Source organism: Muntiacus reevesi, chromosome 16 (genome assembly GCF_963930625.1).
Source record: "Muntiacus reevesi chromosome 16, mMunRee1.1, whole genome shotgun sequence".
In the NCBI taxonomy this organism is placed as follows: domain Eukaryota; kingdom Metazoa; phylum Chordata; class Mammalia; order Artiodactyla; family Cervidae; genus Muntiacus; species Muntiacus reevesi.
The window spans coordinates 55,104,829-55,120,728 of NC_089264.1; the positions used below are offsets into that span (position 1 = coordinate 55,104,829).

At 41.4% G+C, this 15,900-nt stretch overlaps 1 protein-coding gene and 1 pseudogene across 3 annotated transcripts in view; one reads left to right on the forward strand and one right to left on the reverse strand.

The window, feature by feature from the left end:
* SMIM14 (small integral membrane protein 14) overlaps nt 1-15,900 on the reverse strand; it is a 128,274-nt gene that overhangs the window by 41,541 nt on the left and 70,833 nt on the right. Inside the window, exon 1 of one of the 3 annotated variants that reach the window (XM_065907490.1) lies at nt 14,637-14,776. The exons of 1 other annotated variant lie outside the window; for it this stretch is intronic. The gene's annotated coding sequence lies outside the window, so the exon portion shown is untranslated. Of the gene's footprint in view, nt 1-13,639; nt 13,912-14,636; nt 14,777-15,900 lie in introns of those variants that run through there. One more of the 3 variants, XM_065907491.1, reaches the window with a different exon arrangement.
* Nucleotides 10,054-10,204, forward strand: LOC136148165 (U2 spliceosomal RNA; annotated as a pseudogene).

Genomic DNA, 15,900 nt, shown 5'->3' on the forward strand with positions numbered 1-15,900 from the left:
ACAGCCAAAGAATAGGGGGGAAAAATGACACTCCACTAATATGATAAGCAAAGATTTCTTAATAACATGGAACATATACAAACAGATTCTTAAAGTAGGAACTGCACTGAAGATTACACACTATAAGTTTTATGGCAATATGAATTCAAAAATTAAAAAATGTTCATGCCCTTTGAATAATTCCATTTCTAAGGTTCTTATCATTTTTAAAAAAATCTGAAATACAAAGACCTATGTACTAAGATGGTTATCACAGTGAAAAATTGGAAACAGTCTAAATGTCTGGCTGGTGACTCAGTGGTAAAGAATCTGCCTGCCAACGGAGGAGATGCAGGAGACATGGGTTCAATGCCTAAGCTGGGAAGATCCCCTGGAGGAGAAAATGGCTACCCACTCCAGTATTCGTGCCTGGGATATCCCATGGACAGAGGAGCCTGGTGGGATGCAGTCCATGGGGCTGCAAAGAGGTGGATGTGACTTAGCAACTAAACAAGAGCAACAACAAATGTCTGGCTAAAAGGAAATGCTTAAATTAAGATACATACTGTGAAGTATTATGCAGCCAAATGCTTCATTTTCTTTCATAATGACATGGGGAAATAAACACAACGTAATAGTAAAATGTATTAAAAAGGATACAAAAGTAAGCAAAGTACATGCATATATTTAAAAAGCAAAAAAACACACTTGAAAAAGTTGAAAGAAAATATATGAAAATTAACATCGGGAATCTCTGAGTGACAAGATTTTACTTTTCATTTCATATATTTTATCTTTCAATATCATAGAATTTTTTTTTTTTTTTTTGGCCAAACTGCAAGGCTTGTGGGATTTGAGTTCCCTGACCAGGGATCAAACTAGTACTTTCTGCATTGGAAGCCGGAATCTTAACCACTGGACCACCAGGAAAGTTCTTATCAAATAATGTGGAGTCCCCATCAAATAATAATTATATATTAACTCATTACAAATCAGGAAAAATACTGAATGCAGCAAAACTAAGGAAAACTAACTCCAGTTTTTCAATAAATCAATAGTAAAAAGTAAACAAAACTTCAGGAGATGGCAGGGATATGGTTACAGTTTAAGAAATTTTAGAGCTATCCATCAAATGCTGTATATAGACCTTGTTTGAATCCAGAAGCAAACAAACCTAGCAGAAGGACAATTATGACACAAACAAAAAGGAACTTTGAACAGTGACTAGATTAAATGTCATTTAGGAAATTACCCTGCATTAAATTTTTTAATATAACTATAATGTCAATTGTCACATCTGAAAGACTCTTTATCTCTGAGAGATCTCACTATGTATTTCCAGTTAAAGAGATTTTTATGCCTGGGGTCCAGGTGAAAATAATCCTGCAAAAAGGGAGGTATGGATGAAATAAAAGTCATAAATTCAGTAACTGCTGAAGTCAGTTGATAGATACATACAGATTCATGACCTGTTAGTACCAAAAATTTCAAGCATACCTCAGTTTTTTAGAAATACATTTTTATAGACAAACGAAAATTCTTCTGATTCCTCCGCATGCAAACAGAGGGCTCTTCTTGAGAAAGCAGGTATAACCAAGCCTAATTCAAGGTCAGAGAATGAAAACTATCTTTCTACTGTAATTTTAAGAAGGTGATTTATGATAAAATCACTTTTTCAATTAGTCCTATCTTTACAGTGGTCAAGACAATGTCAAAATTCTTCCCACTTGAAAGTTAAAAATAAAAACCCACAGCAAGGGCAAAATACAAAGTAACAATTTAGAATGTATGCAATTTGTTTTCATAATACAGAAAATAGAGATGCTGTTAGTGAAATGAGAAACTCAGAAGTATTTTATACATTTTTACCTAAAAAGCATCAATGCTATTAACACTCCAAAGTTATAAAATCAAGAGAGTAAAACATACCAGAAACAGCTGAAACTGACCCCCACCCCAGACATTCAGGAAGATTACCTTTGCATTTACTCTTTATTTTTAACCTTAATTCCCAACTACAGGAATAATTGCTCAACTCCAGAAAAAATTTTTCTACAAACTGCTTTCTGAATCCGCTTTTGCCCAGTAGTCAATTAGAAAACTGATCAACCAAATAAGGAGAGCTATTCCAAAACTCTGGCTACCTTTCATATTAAACAGGGAGAACAAAATATTTGCCTATCAATTTCAGTAATATTATATCATACACTAACATGTACAGTTAGAAGTTCAGAGTACTTTTATCAGATGACTCAACGTCTTTCTGTAACGTGTTCAAATTCCCACAGATAGGTTTTTGCAACATACTCATTTGCTTTATCTTTTATCAGAAATGGATCTCAATCAAACAGTCATATCTTAAATAGTTATGCCTGCAGAGTTCTAACTACTTTCATATCTTAACAATAGCCTTTCCAACAAGTTAAGCAAGAAAATTATTCCTCTTTTAACATGAGGAAGATAAGTTCAGATAAGTGAGCAATTTGACCATGATCACATTGCCATCCAGAATGAGAGAGACCTCGGACAGGAAGTCCTAATGTAAATTCCTGACCAAGACTCACTGCACATCTGTCGGATATGACCAATCATGAAGGTTATACTTGTTTCACTCTCATAAAGACATCTTTAGAGCACTACAGAAATTAGATAACCATCAATTAACTTCCTAATGCTTCTTTCTAGTTACATACTTCTCTCTTAAACTACATTTGCAAGTCTGATATCTGATGGGAAGTGGGCAAGGAGAAAGGATGCAGTTTCAAGTTCAAATCATTCAATCGTCATTTGGTAAAAACTAGGCTAAAATGCTGCCTGGGAGATTAAAGTCATTTTAAAATGTAAATGTTGAAATAAATCCATTATATTCTTTAAATACCACAATTCTCTATGCTTAGGAGTTAAAACTTCCTGAGTTCTATCATGACAACTATTTAAAATTCACATTAATAGCCAAGCAATTACAGTTACAAATTCCTAATACTACTCCCTACTTGATCCAACAGGGTGACCCTATACTGTGTGTAAACGAAGAATGTTGCCTGCCATTCCAGTTCTTTAAGGATCAAATCATTAGCCACAATAGCTGCTGATCTATAAGTACACAATGAAAGAATTGAGGGTGACACACTCTGTGTTTTGGATTTATGGACCCCTAGACAGGCTTTCCTGGTAGCTCAGCTGGTAAAGAATCCTCCAGCAATGCAGGAGACCTGGGTTTGATTCCTGGGTTGGGAAGATCTCCAGGAGAAGGGATAGGCTACCCACTGCAGTATTCTTGCCTGGAGAATCCCCATGGACAGAGGAGCCTGGCGGGCTACAGTCCACGGGGTCGCAAAGAGTGGGACACAACTGAGCGACTAAGCGGAGCACAGCGGCACAGACAGAAAACTCCACTGACCTCAGACTCTTGCATCTTCCCAGGCAAAGAAAAGCACTAAAATGGAGATATCTGATCCACGCAACCGCAGTCACCTTTCAACTGACTGCACATACAGACACCAGCTCCTCCAGTACCTTTGGAGTGGTCCCTCAGAGCTAGCTGAGAGCCTATCTCCCGTGTTATAGTCCTCAGTAAGACATGGAACAAACTCAACTCACAGCTCTTACGTTGTGCATTTTTTTCAAGTCGACAGGCCCATCCAGCATTAGCTATTTACAAGAGAAAAATAAAATAAAAACCACCTCCGAAAATCTTATTATAAAACATTTTTACAGGATAACAAAAAGCTTAAATACACTCTTTCAGAGGGCATACTATTCAAAAGGAAGAGATGAGAGTAGGCTAGAATGACAACAAAATGTTCATCCTTCATCAAGGAGAATGGGAACGTACAGAAAAAATGATGTCAATATGACCAGGAGGCCTGTGCAAGAAGCACAGTAGAGGTAAGGTCTGTATCAGAGGATGCTAAGTCTTCATTTATTCATATTCAACAAACCACAACTTCGTAAGTGGTACTTTAAAAACTTTGGGGATGCAGCCGTTCTCATCCACTCATTTAAAGAGAAAAAAAAAAAAAAAAAATTGAGGCCCTGAGAGTGTCAGTGACTTACCCAAAGTCACCCAGGAGAGCAGAGCTTCAAACCTCTGTCTTCTCTCACTTCTTCTTTCCTGAAAAGGATATATCTAAGTCCCCAGGGGACTAGGTAGCTACCCAAAGAGTTCAGAGGAGGACACAGAAGAAATAAAACATTAAGCCCTACCTCCAAGCGTTTGCCATCAAGTTAATTACTAATTATAATTCATTCTTAATAATAATATAATCACACACTAGTATATAATTAACAGTCAAAATAAATGTCTCAGACAAACAGCTACTGTGATAATCTCTCCGGAGAAAGTTCAAAAGGAGAATACTTAACTCACTTAACTTCTACACCTTTTATGCCAACAGCTGAACTCCTCACAGTTATCAAGAATTTCTTTATCTCCTTAATTACTCTATGTGGTTGCAGCATAGGACTTGGTTAAAGCCCCCTCCCACCCCCCTTCCCGGCTGCCATTACTTTTCTGGAAATTCCCTGATAATGTGACCCTATTTTCCTACACCTTAGACACTACCTTTTCTTTCCTCTACAACCCTTTTTTCCCCTTACCTGTATCTGATTGTGGGCTTCCCTGATTGTGGGCTCAAACGGTAAAAAGAATCTGCCTACATTGCAAGAGACCCGGGTTAGACCCCTCAGTCGGAAAGATCCCCTGGAGAAGGGAATGGCAATCCACTCCGGTATTCTTGCCTGGAGAATTCTGTGGACGGAGCCCGATTGTATTCTTTCTAGGAATCACCTTAAGCAACACCTGCTAAAAACAGCATGGGATAGCAGAAAGAATTTATCTTAGATAAATGACTTAAGTTACCACACTACTGAAAAATGGCTAAGTGAGCCTCTCCGTGACTTCAGTTTCCCCATCTATAAAACAAGAGTGATAATTGAAACTATTTTAATGAGTTGTTCCAAGGATCGGGTGAGAATTTTAAAGAGTGCTTTATAAACTGTAAAATGCTCTGAGCCAATTCAGCTCTAAGCCTTTAGATTTGAAATGTATCTTCAACCCTCAACCCCAGTTCTTTGTATACTGCTTTGGGGCGGGGGTGGGGGGCTGAGGTTGAACTCCCCTGGGGCTCAGCTATCACTCCTTTGCATAAAAGTGAGAGAGAAGAAAGAAGTCTTCTGTTCTGGATCTTCGTCCCTCATCTACAAATTTCCTGTCCTTCCCCGGCTATTCTTTACTCTTGTACAATCTTAAAGACTCTCTCAAGGCCCAAGGGTAAAATTTATTATAAACAGCCAAACAAAGGAAAACTCTGCAATTGAATCATCTTTGTTTATATTCAGTATCTTAACCCAAAGTTTCATATTCTGAAAATGTTCTCTGAAATTTCTACTTGAGTACTACTTAATCACATTCTGAATAAAAATTTTTTAATTCAGGAAAAAAACACTGCTCCATAAGTTAGAAACAGAAAAAGTTAACAGATGCTATAAAAATTCCATATTCTGTGACCACTCCCCCCACCAAATCATAGAGGATGCAAATGTTAAGAAACCAGTTTTCAATAGCTCTATTACAAAATACAATCATGTTCTGAAATTCTGAAGTACATCACAAGTAAAGTTACAAATCTGCGAATGATTTGTTGTTATTGTTCAGTCGCTAAGTTGTGTCTGACGCTTGGTGACCCCATGGCCTGCAGCACACCAGGCTTCCAGTCCTTCACCATCTCCCAGAGTTCGCTTAAATTCGTGCTTATTGATTCAGTGATGCCATCCAACCATTTCATCATCTGTCGTCCCCTTCTCCTTCTGCCTTCTATCATTCCACCGTTCAAATAAACCAGAGCAGAATCAAGACTTTTTCTCACTATTACTCCCCTTCACTTCCTTGCCTATATGGTTTTGGGGGCAGAAGGGACTTATGGCTACTACTCTGCCAACTCAGATTAACTCATGGCTTATCTCAGCCATGCTACAGCCTAGACGACCTATCTGAACATAGGTGCACATAAATGCCATTCATGATGACAGGGGAAAAACACCTAGAGCCACTGCAATACAGAAAGCAATGTCGTTAAAAAATGAAACTCACATTACAGTATACTAACACATATATACGGAATTTAGAAAGATGGTAACGATGGCCCTATATGCAGGGCAGAAGAAGAGACGCAGAAGTACAGAACAGACTTTTGAACTCTGTGGGAGAAGGTGAGGGTGGGATGTTTTGAAAGAACAGCATGTGTATTATCTGTGGTGAAACAGATCACCAGCCCAGGTGGGATGCATGAGTCAGGTGCTCGGGCCTGGTGGGCTGGGAAGACCCAGAGGAATCGGGTGGAGAGGGAGGTGGGATGGGGGACCGGGATGGGGAATATGTGTAACTCTATGGCTGATTCATATCAATGTATGACAAAATCCACTGAAAAATAAAAAAAAAAAAAAAAGAAAAGTGAAAAGTGAAAAAAAAAAAAAAAAAAATGAAACTCGACTCACGACCGTAACGCCTGTGCTCCACGAGAGGGGCCACTGCAATGGGGAGCCCGCGCACTGTGACTAGAGAGTGGGCCCCACCTGCTGTGACTTGAGTAAACCCACTCACAGCAATGAAGACGGGCCACAGCCAAAAAATAAATCAATCTTTAAAAAATGCAATTTGAATAAGCACCACAGGAAAAAAAAAGGAAGTCTTCAAAATTTCAAGCAAGTCAGTTTCTTCTACATTACCTCTGCCAGGAGTGCAAAGCAACAAAATAAATAATATGTTAAGAAAATAGTTTTTTAAAAAGTATAAGCTAAAAAAATAAATAAATAAAAAGTATAAGCTAAAACAAGACAGCAATCAGAACACATCCTCTAAAACTTTTACCCAGAAGATGCTCACTGTATCCCTAACTTGATTTGAAGCATCTTTACCACTGTTAAAATCTGAAAGTGCTGCACCTGCAATACTTGTCAATGAGTGCAGTCAAGCATAAACCAGCTTTATTCCGTATTTTTACAAACTTGAGACTCACATCTGTGTCCTGACGTAAATTTAAAAAAGGAAATGAAAATTCAATATGAAAATAAAGCAACAAAAAGGTAACTTTCTTCAAACAAAAGCACTCAAGTTTGAAACGTTATAAACAAAATATAAGCCTTACTATAAACATACAAACTGGTTTTAGTTTAGAAAAACATACCCTATCTCAAGGAGTTTAACTTTTTAAAATTTTTAAAGCAATCACATTTCTACTTTTACAATTCAAATACAGAAGTTTAAAAAAAAAAACACAGAAGTAAAAAAAAGGTACTCTCTTCTTCTCAGAGGCTACCTCTATTTTAAAAACCCTCATGTAGGAGCGTCCCTGAGTGGCTTAGTAATAAAGAATTCACCTGCCAATGCAGGAAACATGGATTTGCTCCCTCATCAACGGAGATTCCACATGCGGAGAGTCACAAGCCCGTGTACCACAACTACTAAAGCCCAGCTCCAGAGCCCATGCTCTGCAAGAGAAGCCGCTGCAATGAAAAGCCCGTGCACCACAACTGGAGAAGTCCCTGCTCACCGCAGCGAGAGAAAGCCTGTGTGGAGCAAGGAAGACCCGGCAGAGCCAAAAATTTTTAATTATTAAAATAAAAAAACAAACAACCCTCGAGTAAATTTTCTAGGATTGCAAGTATATATATGCTGTATATACTTGCTGAACTATGATTAAAATCAATTTCAAGTCATTAAAATGTGATGTTTTTTTTACATAATTAAGACTGGTTGGCTGGCTATTTAAAGTCATGGTTCACCACAATATTATTTATAATGGTGAAAACTGGAAACTACATTCATGTTCAACGTTAAGTGAAAACTTCAAGTAAACCAGTTTATTCAAAATGTTTTATAAAATGCAGCCAGTTAAAATCAAGTTTAGATATTTTCTATAAGGCCATGGTAAAAAGATCACTATGCTGACCCCACTCCCACCCCTCAAAAAGAATACAAGCTTATGTGAGTATGACATCTCAGTTTTACCAAAGATGAATTTTAAAAGTTAAAGACTGGAAGGAAATATGTGTACAGGATTGTAACTTTTGTTGTTGGCTTTATATATTACTATCCTTTGAAGCTTTTCAATAACAAGCATTTTTTTTCTTTTTTTTTAAAGGAGGGACTACTAGACATGCATATCCAATTTAGGTTTAAACAGAACAAAACAATTCCTGAAAGTACTTCTAGTAGCATAATCTGACAGCTAAAAAAAGTAGGTTTGCTTATTATAGCTCCCATGATTCTGTAAGACAAAAAGACTAGTCAACGTTGTGATATAAAGTGTATGAATTCTGGGTCAAAGAAAATTGAACCCCACAAGTCCCAAGTGGCTTCACCTTAAGCAACTTACTAACCAGGGCCTGTTTCCTCCAGTGTAACCTGGGGGTGACGTCTGACTTGGAGGGCTGATGTGCAAGCTAAACATAGAGTGTGTAATGGAAGTCAAGAGACTAGCATACAGGCTCCATGAACAGTAAATGTCATTGCTATTGAGGTTCAGACAGACAACTGTTTTAATTTCACATTCAAATAATTTTCAGCCTTCTTCTAAAATCGATTTAAAAAAATAAATAAATTAAATCGCTCTGAAGTGCCCAAACTGTTACTTTACTGTAGAATCTACTGCCATGTGCATACAACCAATTCAGATGGCTAGCCCTTGTTATGTGTATGAAAATATGAACATGAACGTAAGCACACACCAAAAGAATACCTTTGCTTATAAGCTTGTAGTATACTTGCCTAAGAGGTTTTACAATCTTAAAAAAATTCTAATATAAGCCACAATATAACTGTCGGGAGTGCTTACTTTCTGCAAAATCTTTACAACTCACATATTAATATATCACCATTAATTATCAATGTAGACAATTTAGTATCTTTTATTGAAGCTTTTGTTCTAAGTCTTATTAAACTATATGGGAAAAGATTTTTACAGATACTGCCTTTTAGCAATGTATTGCTTTTTACAGAAACAGTTAAAGTTGATATTTTTCTTCATTTATTTATCCCATCAACAAGCCTACTGTTGTTAATCGGTCCTCCCTGACCTCATGGGCCTCCCAATCAAATAAGCCAAATAGCCACAGACAACTGAACATGAAAAGTGAAGCAAAAAGAGCCACACAGGGTTATTTACAAAAGCCCGAGATGGGTTATGACAGAGCTCTGCTAAAGATCATGTGTGACCAGAGCTTCCACAGATAAATATAGCTATTCAGGCTTCAGGAAGAGAAGAAAGACAACCAGTACTTCTCTAGATGAAGTATCCTCCCCACCCCAAATCAAAGTGAAAGTGAAAGTTGCTCAGTGTATCCAACTCTTTGCGACCCCATGGACTAGTCCATGGAATTCTCTGGGCCAGAATACTGGAGTGGGTAGCCTTTCCCTTCTCCAGGGGATCTTCCCAACCCAGGGATCAAATCCAGGTTTCCTGCACTGAAGAAGGATTCTTTACCAGCTGAGCCACAAGGGAAGCCAAGAATACTGGAGTCGGTAGCCTATCCCTTCTCCAGCGGATCTTCTTGACCCAGGTATCCAACCAGGGTCTCCTGCATTACAGTCAGATTCTGTACCAACTGAGCTATCAGGGAAGCCCCCCAAATCAATGCATCAATCAAATTCAGTACTTTTAACTCATTTGGAAAGGGTCTTATAGTGAGAAAACTGTTCAGTTTATGATGATCCCATGGTAGTCCAAATATTACAATACCCAAATCAATGAAGAAAATGTATGAAGAATTCAAATGAGTATATGAGCAGGTAGAAAAGTGATAGATTCTGGGTGTGTAGAATGCAAGGTAATGCATAGGGAGGAGAAAATACCTCAAATTTACTTTAAACCTGGTAGGCTCTGAAAACTCAATACAACAGAGCAAGACGACGTAGAAGTCTTTACAGAATGTTTCTTCAGGTCATCTACCAATTGTGCAACTTCAAGCACAAAGACCAAAAAACAATGAACTTCATTAAGGACTGGAAATGGGACAGAAAACATTATTTTGCCCTCAGCAAAAAAAAATGGCTTACTAAAACTAAAGTACTGCATAATCGCTTCTCGGCCTTTTGGCTAAGATCAAGTGTAAAGTACTGCATATAGTTCTAAACACTGTAGGGTATACTGATTAAGAGAACTGAGTCGGGTTCAAATCCAACCTGCTACTCAGTTCTTTCATTTGTAAAGAGGGAGCAGGAACATCTATATCTGAGTTGCTTTACAGTTAACTGAAAAACATGTTAAAAGTTTTTAGCATAGCACCTGACACATGCAGGAGACATACAAGACTTGGGTTCGATCCCTGAGATGAGAAGATCCCCTGGAGGAAGGCATGGCAACCCACTCCAGTATTTTTGCCTAGAGAATCCCCATGGACAGAGGAGCCTGACGGTCTACAGGGTGCAAAGAGTTGGACACAACTGTAGCAACTAAGCACAGTCAAAACTATGGTTTTTCTAGTACTTATGCATGGATGTGAGAGTTGGACCATAAAGAAGGCTGAGAACCAAAGAATTGATACTTTCCAATTGTGGTATTAGAGAAGACTCCTGCGAGTCCCTTGGACCGCAAGAGAGAAAACCAGCCAATCCTAAAGGAAATCAACACTGAGCATTTACTGGAAGGACTGAGACTGAAGCTCTAATACTTTGGCCACGACATGCAAACAGCCAACTCACTGGAAAAGACCCTGATGCTGGAGAAGACTGAAGGCAGAAGGAGAATGGGCAGCGGAGGATGAGATGGCCTGACAGTGTCATTGACTCAGTGAACATGAATTTAAGCTAACTCAAGGAGACAGATGTGTTTGAACTGTGGGGTTGAAGTAAACTCTTGAGAGTCCCTTGAACTGCAAGGAGATCAAACCAGCCAATCCTAAAGGAAATCAATCCTGAATATTCATTAGAAGGACTGACGCTGAAGCTGAAGTTCCAATACCTTGGCCACCTGATGCAAAGAGCTGACTCATCAGAAAAGACCCTGATGCTGGGAAAGACTGAAAGCAGAAGGGGATGACAAAAGATGAGAGGGTTGGATGGAATCACTGACTCAATGGACCAAACTGTGAGCAAGCTCCAGAAAATGGTGAAGGACAGGGAAGCCTGGCATGCTGCAGTCCATGGGGTCGCAGAGAGTCGGACACGACTTAGTGATTGAACAGAAAGTATAACATGGCTGTTCCCTGGCCCAAACATCAACAAGTATTGAAGTAGGAGAATCAAGGTACAGCCCTACAAAAGGAGACTGAAAATTAGGGTTCTGCCATAAAAAGAACTGGTTTAAAAGAAACAGTACAGGGGCTTCCCCCGTGGCTCACTGGTGAAGAATCCATGAGCCAACGCAGGAGACACAGGCTCGATCCCCGGTCTGCGAGGATCCCACATGCAGGAGAGCGACTAAGCCTGAGCACCACAACTACTGAGCCTGAGGTCTAGAGCCTGGGAGCCGCAGCCACTGAGCCCAAATGCAGCAACTGCTGAGGCCCACATGCCCTAGAGCCTGTGTTTCATAAGAGACGCCACCGTAATGAGAAGCCACTGCAATGAAGAGCAGCCCCACTAACCAGAACTACAGAAAAGCCAAGCAGCAATGAAGACCCAGCACAGGCAATAAACAAACAAATAAAATTATATATAAGAAGAGACAGTACATTCAACAGTAATACACATATGTTCCAGTTTATTCATTCAACCATCACATGGAGCACCTGCTTGGCAGTGAAAAGGACAGAAGAGGTCCTCATTTTCCCAGAGTTTAATTTCTAGGATAGGAGACAGAACAGAAAAACAAAGGAAATTCCAGATAGTAATGTTATAAAGAAAATGAGAGAATGGTGAGATCATTGTGGGAGCAATCCCCTTGAAGAGACAATAGCTGAGCTGAGACCTGAATGACATGATGGAATCAGTTACAGGAAGATCTGGGAGAAGATTGAAGCCACCAAGAGCAAGTGCAAATGCCCTGAGGCAAGAACCAACCTGGCAAGTCCCTAGGACAATGCTAGTGCGGCTGGAACACAGGAAGAAACTGCTGTGGCCAGACTCCTGGGTACTGACCGAGGCATCTGGATACAAGGTGAGACAGACGAAGGCCGTGCCCAGACCTCTGCTGCCTGGCAAACCTTGAGAAAGAGGTTGGATTTCATTTTGAATGTGATGAGACTTTCAACAAAGGGGTGACGCGATCTGACATTTTAAAGGATCCCTCAGGCTGTGGGAAAGGGGATGCACCATAAAAAGCCAAAGTGGAAGCAGGGAGACCAGAGGTTTCTGCAGTAGGCCAGGTGAGAGATGCTAAGAGTTGCCAAAGCTGGTAGCAGTAGAGATGGGAAGAAGTGGACAAATCTAGAATACATATTGAACATTACCATTTAAAGCAAATGTAGGTAAGTTTATGACTAAGGGACCCAAGTGAGTTATTAGTATATTTAGGATACTCTTTAGTAAGTACTTAGCCTTTGAAGCTGAGGTGCAGGGAACCTTGCTTCTCTTTTGGCACCACTGATAAAGCACTGGACTAAACAGGCACACGTCCAAGACTCAGTGTTCATAAAGGATATTAAGTGTATAAAGTAAAATCTTTTAGGACTTTACTGCCGGAGGCCTGGACAGCTGGTCAACATTTGAGACATACAGGAGCTATGGAACAGAACTAAACCCTTACCTAAATCAAATCACTAAGTGAGCAAAAGCTTTTCAAACTTCCATAGTGTTAACTCGGGCTATTCTGAGCCTGTTTTCCCAAGAGTTAAACAAGCAAAGTCTTAGTTTGTCACACAATGCATACTGATTTCATAAATCTTATAATATCATCATGAGAGATTTGAGAGGAAATCTTCTAAAAGCATAATTTTAATCATTATGGTTTGGCAAGCGAATATTACATAAAAGTTAAGGTCCAAGAGTATGTATAAAAATTTTAATCTGTTACTCAAAAATGAAGTGCTAATATGTGAAAAAGTAGGTTACGGAAGAACATGAGGTATGATACCATTTTTGTATAAAATATCTAAATGCAGAAAAGTCTGGAAGGATATAAACCACTGCTGAAATTCTGGTGGTCTCTGGATGGCAAAAATATTGATAATTTATTTCTTTTTTTTTTTCACTTATCTGTTTTAATCAACATTTTCTCCAATTATCACAAATTATTTCATATAAACAAAAATATTTACGTATAGGTTAGCTTAAAAAGTAAAAAAAGAGAAAGAACTTCAAGAAAACATAATTTCATTTGTTTCGATCAGCAGCATTCCAACTGTGGTATTAAGAAAAAAAGATCTCGATTGCACACGCTGAAGGAAGAAATCTGCTAGGAAGAGGTCCATTTTACACCACACAAGGACATAATATACCCTTCAAGGGAGTAGCCTAAATTCCCAAGACTTCCTGGATTTGATAAATGACAATCAATTTAATACATAGCTCTTTCCTTCTTGCCGTTTGCTAAAGAAACACCTCAATTAATGAATTCTCTGGAGGAAAAAAAAAAACACTTTAGAAAAACTAAGGACAAAACAGAGGGTTGGTCTTCCGGTCTCATTCATGCGGTGGAAAGGCGCGGAGGCTGGCAGGGCTCGAAGCAGGCTACCCCAGAGGAATCTGCGTGGCGGGTCATGTAAAGTGGAAGGGAACACAGACCTTCAGCAGGCTCCACAGACTGGCAGTGACAACGCCTCCTAAGGGTCTCAAGACTTCCCCTGGAAGGGCTTACGCCGTCCAAGTTATTCCACGCTGCCAACGGTTTCTGACAAAACACAGGAACTGGAAGATCTCTTTAAACGCGGGTATTACGAGCAGGAAGCTCGTCCGACTTTCTCTATGCAAAGCCAAGACATTCTCCTAAGGCCACATCCTCGATTCTGTAAACTAGGGCAACTGAAAACATCCTATTGACTCTCTCCGGCTAACGAACATCACTGTGGCTAAAATCCTAATACACACGCGGACAGACACTTCGGAAAACTGGCTCTAAACGGTAACACCGGACTTCAGGTACTCCGGCAACCAGTTTATCGCACTTTATCTGTTCCAATAAAGGGTGCCACCTATTTACTGTCAGCTCTGGTTCCACGTACTGAACAAACAGAAAAATGGAATCCTTTAAATTCACAACACAGTAAGGGCTAAAAGCTCCCGCTTTCTGGACGGCAGCTTTCTAGTCCCATCCATCGCAACAAAGGACGCATCCCGGTGACTACATCAGAGCCGGCAAGGGCTGAGAAACAGAGGTAAATGATTTAGTGAAGGGTGCAAGGCTTGTGAGGGATTCCTTCCAGCTACGGCTCACTCACTCTTCTTTTTACTCCATTATACGCCTCCACCCGAGTTGACTGCTTGCCCTAAAAATAAAACCACCCGTGGCTACCGTCCGCTTCCCCGCCAAGTCCCGACTCTGGTCTCCTGCAGAGAAAGCCAAATCTCGGGCTCCTCGCCCCACTCTTCGCCGGAGGACGCGGGCTCGACAGCAGCGGGCTTCTCCCGATGCAGAGTCGCCAGCCCGGCCGGGGACCCCCTGAGCCCGAGAAGCAGCCCCGCTCTGCCGCAGCCGCCGCAGCCCGCCAGAGCCCCCAGGAAAAACCGGGGCGAGGGGAAGGTGGGCCGGCAAACGGCGGTGGGAGAAGCGGGAGACACTCACCCGCCCAGACAACAACCGACGGGGCGGGGAGCACGGGGGCCCGGGCGAAGCCTCGGCAGAAAGCCCGCCTGCAGCTTCCGGAACGCTGCGGCTGCTCGGGAAGCCGCTGCCGCCGCCGCTCCTGGCCGCCGGCTTCCTCCCCTCCTCTGTTTTGATTCGACTGACCACGTCACTCGAAGCCACGAGACCCGGATCTGCCGGCTCCCGCGGGCGGCGGCGCAACAGATTGCAGCGGCTCGAGACCCCGGCGGCGCCTGCCGCGCATGCGCGCGCCCCGCGCCTGCCCAGTGGGTCCGGGAGGCGGCCGCCGGCGTCACGCGGTTCGGGGGGCGCGGAGCGCGCGGGTTGCAGTTCCGGTTGGGAGGGGCGGGGCGCGGCGTTGTGTGCCGGAGGGCGAGGCCCGCGTTTGTTGAAGCGGCCCGCGTCGGTTCTGTTTCGCGTGTCGTGGGCGTCGTCTGCCGTGTCTCCCTCTGCCAGAGCTGATGGCTTTCCTCAGCTGGAGTCTTTAGAATAGCGGGGGTGGCGGTAGGTGGGGGCGCAAGCTGGTGTCTGGTGAGACTTGTAGACTTTGGATCACTCAGGCCCAGGTGGAAACTGTGGAGATCGAGGTTTGGCCTTACACAGACGAAAGCATGACAGACGTGGCACTTATTGATCCCCTGTCCCGGAGGCAAACCACTCGGAGAGCTGGCTAAAATTCCGTTCTAGAGGAGTGTTAAAGCGAATGTGGGACTGATAGAGCGATAGTGGGGAACTGGAAGAGGAGAGCTGTTGCTAGGCAGTCAGCTCAAACCTTTGTTGCTTCGACCTTCGGGACTGAAATAAGGCTGATACTTACGGTCTGAGAACTCATGTCTTTCTAAACCAAGGTGATGCTTCCTACTCTCTCATTCTGGTCTTCTCCCCACTGAACAACGGGCCCGAGAAGTTTCCCACTTTGGAAAGATATTGGGCTCCTCTGTTGTTTTCTTAGGTCCGTGAATGGACACTTTTTTTTTTTTTTTTTTTTGGACGGGCTTTAATTAAAGCGATACTAGTGGTTAAATGAAAGTGTGAGTTTCAAAGGTTTCACAGAGGTGCCTATTTGCCTATCGTGCAGGAGAGGTGAAAGTTAGCTGTAAGAAACTGCCTTCCTTATCCTGAGTTGACCTTTTCGCCTAACCTGGACTTCTACCTCAGAGTCTGGTTTATCACCTCAACTAACTGAGTCACTTTCAGCGAATTAGTATATTCTGCGAGAGCTTTTTTTTTTTTTTTAAAGTAG